General features: G+C 39.7%; 1 pseudogene; it reads left to right on the plus strand.

Annotated features, from left to right (window-relative positions):
* Positions 1–3115: 3115 nt before the first annotated feature.
* LOC100357747 (kit ligand pseudogene) lies at positions 3116–3832 on the plus strand (annotated as a pseudogene).
* Positions 3833–13448: the final 9616 nt, after the last annotated feature.

The following is a 13448-nucleotide window of genomic DNA, read 5'->3' on the forward strand; positions in this document are numbered from 1 at the left end:
TCATCATCCATTTATCCATCCATCCATCCATCCATCCACTATCCAATCTTTCCTCTGTCTATGCAGATGAAGAAGTAATGTCATGCTATGTTAGGCAGTGTTCTAGGGGCTGAGTACTAAAGATGAACAAAGTAGACAAAAGTCCATTCAGTTGTCAAGTTTCTATTCCAAGGAGAGTTATGAAAGGATATGGAAATAAATTGCCCAGATCTTCTTCAGAAGATACTTCTTGATACAGATGCTTGGGATCATTGTTAGTAAATATCTTTCAGTTGTTAGTTCTATCATGCATTGCCTTAACTATGGAGAGCTATCTAGCCTATGGTCAATGCCTATCCTAGGTTATCCCACATCTAATGATAGAGGCAGAGTTATGACGTTCTGTGTATTAGAGCCCAACATAGGGCAACTGTAATAGCCATTTAGTTCCAGAACTCCACGAAGGATTACCTGATGCATGTTGGATCTGGGCCATCCAAAGGTGCTCTCTAAACTCTCTAATGAGCATTCTGCATGTTAAGTGCTGCAACCTGCAGCAGGTGGTTGCAGGAGTGACACAAGAAAGCTATGACAAAATAATAGTTTTAAACTGGATGTGTTCCAGTGGCATCGAGGCCTCTATTCCTGGTGGTGGGAGATGTGGGCCTTCAAGTGGCAGAAATTTGTGATCCAATTTTGAAAAGTCACCAGTGGTGAGCTGGGGTGCTACACCAATAGAAGGAATGAACTAGCTGGTCTGATGTATCAGTTACTTAAAATAAAGAGGAGTAGGAACTATCAGGATAATGGGATTAGATAACTCTTTAAAAGTGCAAGTGACATGCATTAAAAAGATATAAAAGGCTGAGAGTGATTAAGACACAATTGAAGGTCGAATGGAAATTTATGCGTCTTTTCCATCTGTCTTTCCTCCATATTGGCCAAGATAGTAAATCAGAAGCATATCGCATCACAGAGTAACTATGGAAATTAGTGCAGTTCTTACAGACTTTCAGCCAGACTGTCCAAAGAATTTGCTATGAAGAAAATGCTCTATATCTATTCTGTTCAATAGAGTGTCCACTAGCCATCTATGGCTATTGAGCATTGGATATTTGACTAATGCAGCAGAGAACTGAATTTAAAATATTACTTTTAAAAGCAATGATATTAAAAAAACCTATTTTATTTCAGTAAGCATACTCAATGTGATATCTACCCTCACCAGATTTTTAAGTGTAAAATACATTGCTGTTGGCTACAGATACAATGTTGTAGAGTAGATCGCTACAGATTTTTCATCTTGCTTGAATTAAATAAGCTTTATGACCTTTGAGTAGCAACTCCCCATTTACCCTTTTCCTGACCCCTGAAAACCATGATTACCTTCTTTGATTCAGTGAATTTAGCTCCTTTTAGATACCTAATGTAAGAATAAATGGACTCATGCAGTATTTGTCTTTGGGTGATTGACTTGGTTGACATAATACAAAGTCCTCAAAGTTCACCTGTTGTCTTTGTCCAATTGTGTAGATTTGGTAATTAATAAAGAACATAAATTCATTTTTTTTTCACAGCTCAGGGGGCTTAGAAGTCTAGGATCAAGGCACCAGGATTTTGTGTCTGATGAGGGCCATCTTGCTGTTTCCTCACATGCTGGAAGCTACAAGGGTGAAAAGGGGCCTAAACTAGTTCCCTGCAGCTCTTACGTTGCACAATAACCTATTCATGAAAGAAGAACCTTCATGACGTAATCACTTCCCCAGTGACCCCACATCTTCATACCATCACAGAGGGAATTATGTTTCAACACATGAATGTATGTGAGCATGCAGAGCACAGCATCCATGGTGTTCTGCATTGTAGAATTTCCTTTTCCAAATTTCAATCTATGTAACCATATTTTATTTGTTCATTTGCCTTTCAATGTTCAGTTAGGTTGTTTCCACACCTTAGCTAATGTAAGTATTTGTTTTTAGTTCATTTACATTTAAATAGTCAGTATGTGGCTGGTGACTACTCTGTGGGACAGTACAGATCTAAAGCATGCAGAAATAGTGATCTCTGCCATATTTCTATTTTATCTCCTCCAGAGATCTCTTCTTGATATCTCAAGTCGGAAGTAATCTTGTTCCTTTCACTAAGTTTCTTCTTGTTGCTATAAAAAATTATCACACACTTAGTGACTTAAAAGAACACAAGTTTATTATCTTAAATTCTGGAGATCAGACGTCTGAAATGGGGCTTACTGGCTTAGCACTAAGCTGTTGGTAGGGTTGTGTTCCTCTCTGGAGGTTCTAGCAGAGTCTGTTTCCTCATCCATCAGCTTCTAGAGGATGCCTGCATTCCTTGGCTTGTGGTCCCTTCTTCTGTCTTCAAAGCCAACAGCCATAGATAGCATCTTCAAATCTTTCTGTCACTTGGACATCCCTGATTCTTTCTTTCACTTATAATAATAACACTTTGGATTACAGTGGGTATACCTGGGTGATCCAAGATAACTCTTTATGTCAAAATCTTTAATCACATCTTCAGAATTCCCCTTGCATTGTTAGGTAACATGTTCATAGGTTCCAAGGATTAGGATATGGATGTCTTTGGGGGCCATTTATTCTGCTTACCACATGATTGTACTATTCTGCCTTAAATTCTATTTTCCAGTCTGCTTTTTCTGTTTATCTCCTTGACAGCAACAATTGGGTCTTAATGACTTTAATTCTTAGGGTAAATCTGTTAACTTTAGTACTACAGGTACTCAAAATATTTCTTTTGGATTGAATCAATTAAGATAAATAAAATAAGTATTTGATAGGTTCTCATTGAGTGAATGAAGCATAAAGATTGTCCTTAGGGAGAACATTAGGCTTCACTTGCTGCCTCGTGCCAGGACCTGGAGCGCTGTGTACAACACGGGCCATGGAGAGAGTGCAGCACTCAAGCTACCCAATGCTTGGATTGACTGCTACTGCTTCTGCAATATGGTGGAGCTCCAGAACAGCTAATCGGGAGTCACCACACTGCTGGCTGGGATGGACTGCAACTTTGCCTTTCCTTATGAAGAAGACACGAACTTTTGATTTATCTTCAACACTTCCCATTTAATCCTCTTGTCAAAACTAAGGCAATCTTTGGGAATCATGTGACTGATAATGTAAAAGACATCACAAAATTGGTGGCAAATCTTCCAAAAGATTATATGATAACCCTCAACTATGTCCCCGGGATGGACATTTTGCCAAGTCATTGTTGGATACATGAGATGGTAATACAGCTGTCAGTCAGCTTGACTAACCTTCTGGATAAGTTTTCAAATGTTTCTGAAGGCTTGAGTAATTATTCTATCATAGACAAACTTGGGAAAATAGTGGATGACCTTGTGGAGTGCGTGGAAGAAAACTCACTAAGAATGTAAAAGTATCATCTGAGAGGTCCAAACCCAGGCCCTTTACTACTGAACAATTCTTTAGAATTTTTAATGGATCCATCGATGCCTTCAAGGACTTTATGGTGGTATCTGAAACTAGTGATTGGGTGGTTTCTTCATTATTAAGTTCTGAGAAAGACTCCAGAGTCAGCGTCACAAAACCATTTATGTTATCCCGTTGCATCCCACTCCCTTAGGAATGACGGCTGTAGCAGTAACAGCAAGGATGCAAGTTTCATTGGCGACTCCAGCCTACAATGGGCAGCCATGGCTTTGCCAGTATTCTTTTCTCTTGTAATTGGTTTTGCTTTTGGAGCCTTATACTGGAAGAAGGAACAACCAAATCTTACAAGGACAGTTGAAAATATACAGAGTAATGAAGAGGATAATGAGATAAGTATGTTGCAAAAAGAGTTTCAAGAAGTATAATTATGGTTTGTTTCAACACTGCTACTTTTGTACATTGGTAACAGTTCATGTTTGCTTCATAAATGAAGCAGCTTTAAACAAATTCATATTCTCTCTGAAGTGACAGATTTCATCTTTATCTGTTCTTGCTACCCATGACTTTATACAGATGATTCAGAAATTGGAACAGAGTGTTTACTGTGAAGCTGGCACGGAGTTAATCATTTATAAAGAAGACCTTGCATGGAGCAGGACTCTATTTTAAGGATCTGGGGGTCTTGTGGTCTCATTTAGAACTTGCAATTGGTGTTGGGAGAGAAGGCTCCAGAAATATCTAAATGTTGAAAAACCACAGAGCTCTATTCTTCCGTGACACCCTGAAGCCTGTAGTTATCCTTGTCTCTGCAACTAGATTTCAGCCTGAATAGTGGGGGTAATAAATTTTTTCAAAGGGATCTAGAAAAAATTTAGCAAAAACTCAAACATCAGCCACTGTATGATGTAGAAAGCAGTGGGAACTAAGTGATCACATGAGACAACAGGTCAGCTTTGCAGTTGATGATTAACCATATGGGTCGAATCTTGATCTCTTCCTGATATAAGCCATGCTCTCCCATATCCCACTAGAAAAATGGTTCTATGCATGCAAGAGGGGGGGCAGTACTGAATTAGAACAATGAAGCCTGGGCAGAGGGGAGACTCATAGAAAGTAAAATCTTCTGGGGGTAACTGACCATGCAGGGGACACAGACATTGGCAATGACTGAGACTGCTCCAGCTCACACAACAAATTCATTAGATAGGATTAGACAGAGACTTCCAGACCCTGGATAGGCAGGGGCTGCACTATGCCCCTCATAAGCAGGAAGCAGTTACAGAAGAGATGATTTGACATCCATCAACTTCCCTTAGGATTAAGGGATGGAGTCTCTGAGGGGGGAAAGAAGTAGGCAGGCATACAGGTTAAAATCGATTAGGTTTGTGATCTGGAAGACCACGCCTTCGCCATGCCCCTGTGTGACCTCAGGTCTTACTGATACCTTTGCCACGCCCCTGTGTGGGTGCCCACCAGCCAATCAGGTTAATTAACCATTCCCCTTTGGAAGTGGGTTAAAATCCTGGGACATGGCATGTCTGGCTTTCTCTTCTGTTTCCCGGTCTCTTGCCAGGAGGGGGCTGGCTGTAGCCCTGTGCCTCCAGGGCACGTGGCCTTCAGGCCACCCGCTCTAGGCTTCCTGGCCTAGATGCTCCTCCACGTGGCTGGTTCCTGGTGCTTGGTATGAACTCATATTTACCTCTCTCTCTTTTAGATAAAGCTCTCACTCTCCTTTGATTTCTCTCACTGAATAAAAGCCTAAAATGTAAAAAAAAAAAAAATTAAAAAAAAGAAAGTAATCGTAGAAAGAACTTTGAACACTGAAAAGCAGGCTGGTTGGCCAAGGAAGGTGTCTAGCACTCTGATGAAGGCTGCCTTTTCCCTTGATTGCTAGAGTGTATAAATCATGTTTGCAAAAATATATTATGACATGTTTATACCCTAAAGAAAAGCACATCAATTTTACCATCTTCCTGGGTTGAAATCTTGGTCAGTCAATTAACCAACCAATCAATTCATGAAACAGATTTTGGAGCAGTATTTATCAATCATCACTCAAAGATTGAGTGGTGATTCCCTGGTATTTTCATTTTGGTTAAATATGTGTTTGGGGGGCCGGCACCGTGGCTCACTTGGTTAATCCTCTGCCTGCGGCACCGCCATCCCATATGGGTGCTGGGTTCTAGTCCTGGTTGCTCCTCTTCCAGTCCAGCTCTCTGCTGTGGCCTGGGAGGGCAGTGGAGGATGGCCCAAGTGCTTGGGCCCCTGTACCTGCATGGGAGACCAGGAAGAGGCACCTGGCTCCTGGCTTCAGATCAGTGCAGCACTGGCTGTAGCGGCCATTTGGGGAGTGAACCAACAGAAGGAAGACCTTTCTCTCTGTCTCTCTCACTGTCTATAACTCTATCTGTCAAATAAATTAAAAAAAAATGTGTCTTGGACTATTAAAGCATTAGAAGTCAAAGTTTGTTTATATAGCTCTCTGGAAAATAGGATATGAACAAATAAGAATAGAATGACAAATGATTATGTTTTATAAATAAATTCTACAACACAAGGACATTTTAATTTTTTTAAAGATTTTATTTATTTATTTGAGAGGTAGAATTACAGACAGTGAGAGGGAGAGACAGAAAGATCTTCCGTCCACTGGTTCACTCCTCAAATGGCCCCAACATCCAGAGCTGCACCCATCCAAAGCCAGGAACCAGGTGCTTCTTCCCAGTATCCCATGTGGGTGCAGGGGCCCAAGTACTTGGGCCATCCTCCACTGCCCTCCTGGGACATAGCAGAGAGCTGGACTGGAAGAGGAGCAGCTGGGATTAGAACTGGTGCCCATATGGGATGCCGGTGTCACAGGTGGAGGATTAACCTCCTGTGCCATGGCGCTGGCCCCAAGGACATTTTAATATTAACACATTGTTTGATGAAGGGAGTTAGTGTATGAGAATCTATGATTATTTTATTAATTGTTTATACTGGAAGATTGAGCTATCGATCCTATTTTTGGAGAAAATATTCCAGGATGGAAAATGTCCAGTTTTATTTACCTACAAATAAAGCATTTAATAAAATCCTAGTTTTCAAAATCCAAACATATACAAATGTAAAGAGTTTCATATAAAAATCCCCATGTCCCATCACCCAGCTTAAAAAGTGACCACCCCGTGGCTGACTTGTTTCCATCTGTACTAAATGCTCTGTTCCCTGTCCACATGCCCTCTGCCACTCCACCTTGACTGCTTGAAAGCAAATGCCAGAATTATATCATGTTATCTGTACATTTAATCATTTGTACACACATTTCACATATTTGTTAATGGATTTCCTCATATTCATGCTGGCTTCCTGCACATTTTGGCTGCTCCATAATCTTTCTGACATTTACTGTCTTTTCTTTACCTTATGTGGAATTTTGTACTGAAGGAAAAATATAACAGCTAAATATAGCAAATACTTAGCCAGCCAGCCTTGTTTAATTTTCCTATTACTTCAATTTGTGTTTTTTAGAAAAGAGCTTACAAAGTGGAACTGTATGAGATTACAAGTAGATTTAAGATAATATTTGCGTTCTTATTTAGAAAGAGAAAGGCAGTTCTTAACCACAGAGGAAATATGCGTAAACACATTCAAGTTCTACTGCCTTTTACTTTAGGAACATATTTGATAGTGTCAAGTTAAAACATGTACAAGGGTTCTTCAAGAAGGTTTTGGGAAAACAGAATTAAAATATAAGTTTATGTTGATGTAAAAAGATTTTGAAATCTTTGGGTATTTTCTTCATGATACACATTTGTGTGAGTTTTTTTTTTCCTTTTTTGAAAGCTCTTTTTGTATAATCCGGTTTCAGAAGGAGCATAGTGAACCTCCAGAATGGCATTCTGAGGGAAAATTCCTCTTAATAATTAGGTGAAGGCAGAAGTGGGCGTTTAGCCTAGTGGTTAGGATGCCTGTGTCCCACATCAAAATCCTGGCCCCAGCTCCTGACTCCAGCTTCCCACCAGTGGGAACCCTACCCTGGGAGGCAGTGGTGATGACTCCTGTAACTGGGTTTCTGCCACCACCATGGGAGACCTGGATTGTACTCTTGGTTTTGATCCTGTCCTAGGCCTGGCTGTTGTGAGCATTGGAGAACTGACTTCATAGATGGTAGCTATCTCTGTCTCCATCTCTCTTTCTCTGTCAGTCTCTCAGATAAAAAAAAAATTAAAAATTAAATGAAGGCAGAACTTGAACTGTGACATAAGATATTGATGAAGATATCACGTTGAGTAGGAAATACAAAGTCATATAAAATATGGCATCACACAATATGAAATATTTCTTTTGATTATTAAAATACTGTCTTTTCATGTATGGCTGTGTACAGTTACTGTAAAAGACCTTCTTCAATATATTAAATTTATTAACAAAAGTTCACATTATTAGGGTTAGCTGGGCTAGAGGATGATGTCACTATTTTAAAATCATGTATCATCTGCAAAGAGTTGCTTCTGTCTTTCTGCCATTTTTAATTACCAATAACCAAAGCTAATTTTCCTTTTCATTCAATAGGACCACATCAAAATTCTTTAAAATGTATGAGTTAAAATATTTGAGGCCAGCGCTGCAGCTCACTTGGCTAATCCTCTGCCTGCAGCGCCGGCACCCCAGGTTCTAGTCCCAGTTGGGGTGCAGGTTCTGTCCCGGTTGCCCCTCTTCCAGTCCAGCTCTCTGCTGTGGCCCGGGAGGGCAGTGGAGGATGGCCCAAGTGCTTGGGACCTGCACCCCATGGGAGACCAGGAGGAAGCACCTGGCTCCTGGCTTCTATGTTGCTTTCATAAAAGAAATTGAACCTTAAGGAAGCAACAAAAAATTCATCTACTAGCACAACTCTTGACAGTTAGTACCAGAAATTCTGACTCCATGTTAGGACCCAACACCTCCCAGATGCCCTTCTGCAGACCTGAAAATATGTGCACATGTGCAGAATAAACAATACAAAATAAAGGCCCCAACTAAGGGATAAAATGACGAAGACTCTCAACTTTTAAACCCTGATTGTAACATAATGTTCAACTGTTCGAAGGACAAATTCTGAGTCACAGCAATGGCATTTAGATGCCATCAGTCTACAGCGCTGTGACCTTTTGTAAACCATAACTTCATTGTCTAGGACTTGTTCCTACTTTCCAGCATGTCTTTTTATTATCATTATTAATCATGCTCGTTTCTTAAAGGAATTTAATTTTCAGGTTTCCAAAAATTAAAAAAGATATCATTCTTTGATTGGCATTATAACAGCTTCCCATGAAATCAAACAAAAAAATTGCAATCAGTGGAAACATAGTAAATATTCTTAACTGTTCTTTTTCCCTCTTGGAATTATTTTACAATATGAAAGAACATTAAGCAAAGTAAAAATATATATGTTGGCCCACATGCAGGGACCTGCCCATCTTTGTGTAATGATCTAATTTTAAGGTCAGTGAAAAGCAATCTCAAATTTCACCTGACTTAAGCTGAAAGTAAACAAAACAATGAAGTAATTAGAAGGAAATTCTGAGATATGCAGATTTTTTTTTAATTTGCTCAAATGACTTTGAAGTACAGGGGATGACAAATGGTTTTTCTCTTGTCCGGGGTTTCAGTCATTCTACATAACTCAAATTCATGGTCACTTGATCTATATTCAGTCAACCTGCTATCACAGTGTCACAGTATTTTTTAATTTTGATCTTCTTTTAATGTCCTGCTCTTTAAAAATTAGAAAATTGTGGGCTTCACATTGTATTTTGCAATTTAATCTGGCTGTGGGCTTTATTCCAAAGTTGCAGCAGGAGTCCTGCTGATTATGAACTTTCAAGAAGTGGACAAATGATTGAAGGGGATTCAGTCATCTCATAGATAGCAATAGAATGAGCTGAGCCTTCCCCAGGGTGCTTTGCAGGTCAGTGATGAAGACCCTAAGGACGGCAACTTATTTTGGGAGACCATCCTTACTTTGATGGACTGTGCCATGTTTTCATTCCTGAAATCACTTTCATATATTTTGTGCCTGAAATAGAGCATTTCTCAAGTCTTTCATGGACATTTATATGTATTTCTCTAGGGAAAAAACGTAAAAAGTAGTCTCTTGTTACTGAAAACTCTTCTTGGTTGCTGGTATCATGACAATTTTGTTTGGTGTCTTCTAATCCTATCTACATAAGGGTGTATTTCTTTCCCAAATGTTAGTTCAGATGCAGACTAAATATTGTCTCAGGGATAAACTTGGCATACTGCACAGTATATCTGCCAACAATTGAATCATTGAAACAAATTACAGAATTGCTTTTGGATGTTTATTATACACCATACATTTGCATTTATCAAGAGAAAATGAGGGGCCGTTGCCATGGTGCAGTAGGTTAATCCTCCCACATGGGTGCCGGTTCTGGTCCCAGCTGCTCCTCTTCTGATCCAGCTCTCTGCTATGGTCTAGCAAAGCAGTAGAAGATGGCCCAAATCCTTGGGCTCCTGTACCCACATGGGAGACACAGAAGGAAGACCTCTCTCTCTGTCTCTACCTCTCACTGTCTGTAACTCTACCTCTCAAATAAATAAATATAATTTAAAAAAAAAGAAAAAATGAGAGGGAACATAATAATATGCTTAAAAATATCATTGTATGTATGCAGGTAATTGGAGACATAGCTAAATATCATGAAGTGAATTTTAAAATTATTAGCTTACATAATAGTCTAAGATAATTTTTTTTTTTTGACAGGAAGAGTGGACAGTGAGAGAGAGAGAAAGAAAGAAAGGTCTTCCTTTTCCATTGGTTCACCCCACAATGGCCGCTGCGGCCTGCGCGCTGCGGCTGGGGCACCGTGCTGATCCGAAGCCAGGAGCCAGGTGCTTCTCCTGGTCTCCCATGCAGGTGCTGGGCCCAAGGACTTGGGGCATCCTCCACTGCACTCCCGGGCCACAGCAGAGAGCTGGACTGGAAGAAGAGCAACCGGGACAGAATCTGGTGCCCCGACAGGGACTAGAACCCGGTATGTCGGCGCCGCAGGTGGAGGATTAGCCTATTAAGCTGTGGTGCTGGCCAAAGTAAATGTTTTTGACCAGGAGAATTGGAGAGTTATTTTGTTTAAACATAGTTTTTACTGGTAAATGCTATTGCTACTTACCTATTTCCATGGGAAATCATTTGAATTGGCCATTTCTTTTTGTTTAAAGCTATGATATATATTGATATACTGTTACTTTAGGAATTTTAGGTTAGACTAGAAAAGATCACTTATTACCACTTTTTCTTTTTTATTTAGTAAAGGGAACAAATTTCATATGTACAATTTTAAGAGCATAAGGGTGCTTCCCACCCGACTCCCTCACTCTCACCTTCCTTCCTCCTTCTTTTCTTATTTTTCTTTTGACTTTTACAATGATGTACTTTCAATTTTATTTATAATCATAAGTTTAAATCTCTGATAAATAATGAATTAAACAAGTAGTAAGTAGATAAACCACTGTTCCTCTAGATCACAGATAAGGGTGGTAAATGATAATCTCTCACATGGGTGCAGGTGCCCAAGTACTTGGGCCAAGTTCCTGTGCTTTCCTAGTTGCATTGGCAGAGAGTTGGGTCAGAAGTGGAGCAGCCAGGATTTTAACTGGCACCCATATGGGATGCAAGCACTAAAAATAGTGACATAACCTTCTATGCCACAGTGCCAGTCCCTAATTTCACCTGATTTCAAATTTCTGAGGAATTGCCATATTGTCTTCCATAATAATTGTACTAGTTCCCATCAGCAGTGTATTAAAGAACCTTTTCCACACATACTTGCCAGCATTTGTTATACTAATACATATGTTAAAATAGGTCAAGTTCTCAGCAAACTAACACTAGAGGGGGAAATCCCTAGGTTGTTAAGGAACATCTATAGAAGCCTATAGTTAACATTACAGTTAGCTATGAAGACCTCAGTGCTTTCTCATTAAGATCAGGAACAAAACAAGGATGTCTCCTCTCATTACTACTATACACTATTGTATTGTAAGTCCTAGCTGATCCAATAAGACAATAAAGATAAATCAAATATATACCAAATTGGAAGGAAGAAATAAAATTGTTTTGCTTGCAGATGACATGATTGCCTATGTGGAAAACTCCAATAAATTTACAAAAACAAATCCTAAGAATAATATACAATTATAGCATTTTTGCATGACACAAGGTTAAAAAAAGTATAATTTTCCTATATGCAAACATATGAAGACTCAATGTTATTAAGATGTTCATTCTTCATAACTTAATCTATAGATTCATTGCCATCCCAATCAAAACCTCTACAAGTTATTTTCTGCATCTTGACAAACTGATTTTAAACTTTAAATGAAAAGACAAAGACCTAGAATAGAAAGCAAAATATTGAAGGAATGAAACAAAGAAGACCGGCATGACTACAATTCAAGATTTTCCATAAAGCTACATTAACCAGTGTAGTGTGGTATAAGGATAGACAAAGATCAATGGAACAGAACAGACAGCTCAGAAATACATGAATATAGTCAACTGATCTTTGATAAAGGACAACGACAAGTGTATGGAGAAAGGATAAACTTTTCAAAAAATAGTACTGAAACAACTGAGCATTCACATACAAAAATAACTTTCTAGATACCTGGTAACTTTCACAGAAATTAGCTCATGTGGGTAATAGATGTAAATGTAAAATGAAGAACTGTGAGACTCCCAGATGGTAATACAGGAGAAAATCTAGGTGACTTTGGCTTCAGCAATGACTTTTTACATATAACACCAAAAGCACAATACATAAAACAAAAATTGAGAAGTCTGGCTTTAATAAACTTAAAAATTTCTGCCTTATGAAAGACACTTTTTGGAAAATGAAAAGAAAATTACCAGCTTGGAGAAAATTTTTGTTAAATACATAACTGATAAAGGGACAGCATCCAAAATAGACGAAGAACTCTAACAACCCAACAGTAAGAGAACAAACAACCCAATTTAAAAATTGTCCAAGGGCTGATGTTCTGGTATAGTGGGTAAAGCCACTGCCAGTGACTCTGGCATCCTATATGAGTGCCGTTTGTTTTTTTTTTTTTTTTTTTTTTTTTTTGACAGATAGAATCAGACAGTGAGAGAGAAAGAGACAGAGAGAAAGGTCTTCTTTCCGTTGGTTCACTCCCCAAATGGCTGCTATGGCCGGCGCTGTGCCGATCTGATGCCAGGAGCCAGGTGCTTCTTCCCGGTCTCCCATGCAGGTGCAGGGACCCAAGCACTTGGGCCATCCTCCATTGCCCTCCCGGGCCACAGCAGAGAGCTGGACTGGAAGAGGAGCAACCAGGACTAGAACCCAGAGTGCCCATATGGGATGCTGGCGCTGCAGGTGGAGGATTAACCACATGAGCCACAGTGCCGGCCCCAAGGGTGCCAGTTTTTGTACCAGCTGCTTCACTTCCAATCCAGCTCCCTGCTAATATGCCTAGGAAAAGCAGCAGAAGAGGGCCCAAGTGTTTGGGCCCCTGCCACCCATGTGGGAGACTCAAATGAAGCTCCTGGCTTCAGCCTCTCGCAGGCTGGTGATTCTGGCCATGTAGGGGGTGAACCAGTGGGTAAAAGATCTTTCTTTTTGTCTCCGCTCTCCCGCTCTGTAACTCTGACTTTCAAATAACTCTTTTTTAAAAAAAGGGTCCAAAAAATCTGAATGGATTACCTCCTCTGCCCCACTCCCCCAACAAAGAAGATAAATGTACTGGACATCTTGGACATCATTTGTCATTTAGGGAATTTGTAAATTAAAACAACAATGGGATATCACTACATAGCCATTAGAATGACTAAAATTCAAAACGCTGGCAACACTAAACGATGTTCGGGATGTGAAAGCAGCATGAACTCTCTTGATGATGGCAGTGATGCAGAATTATACAACTACTTTGGCAGTTTGGCAGTTTCTTTTTCTTTTTTTTTTAAGATTTATTTTATTTATTTGAAAGAGTTACAAAGAGAGACAGAGACTGAGAGAGAGGTCTTCCATCCCCTGGTTC

Source organism: Oryctolagus cuniculus, chromosome 5, assembly GCF_051225735.1.
Source record: "Oryctolagus cuniculus isolate XC-2025 breed Fujian yellow rabbit chromosome 5, ASM5122573v1, whole genome shotgun sequence".
NCBI classification, from domain to species: domain Eukaryota; kingdom Metazoa; phylum Chordata; class Mammalia; order Lagomorpha; family Leporidae; genus Oryctolagus; species Oryctolagus cuniculus.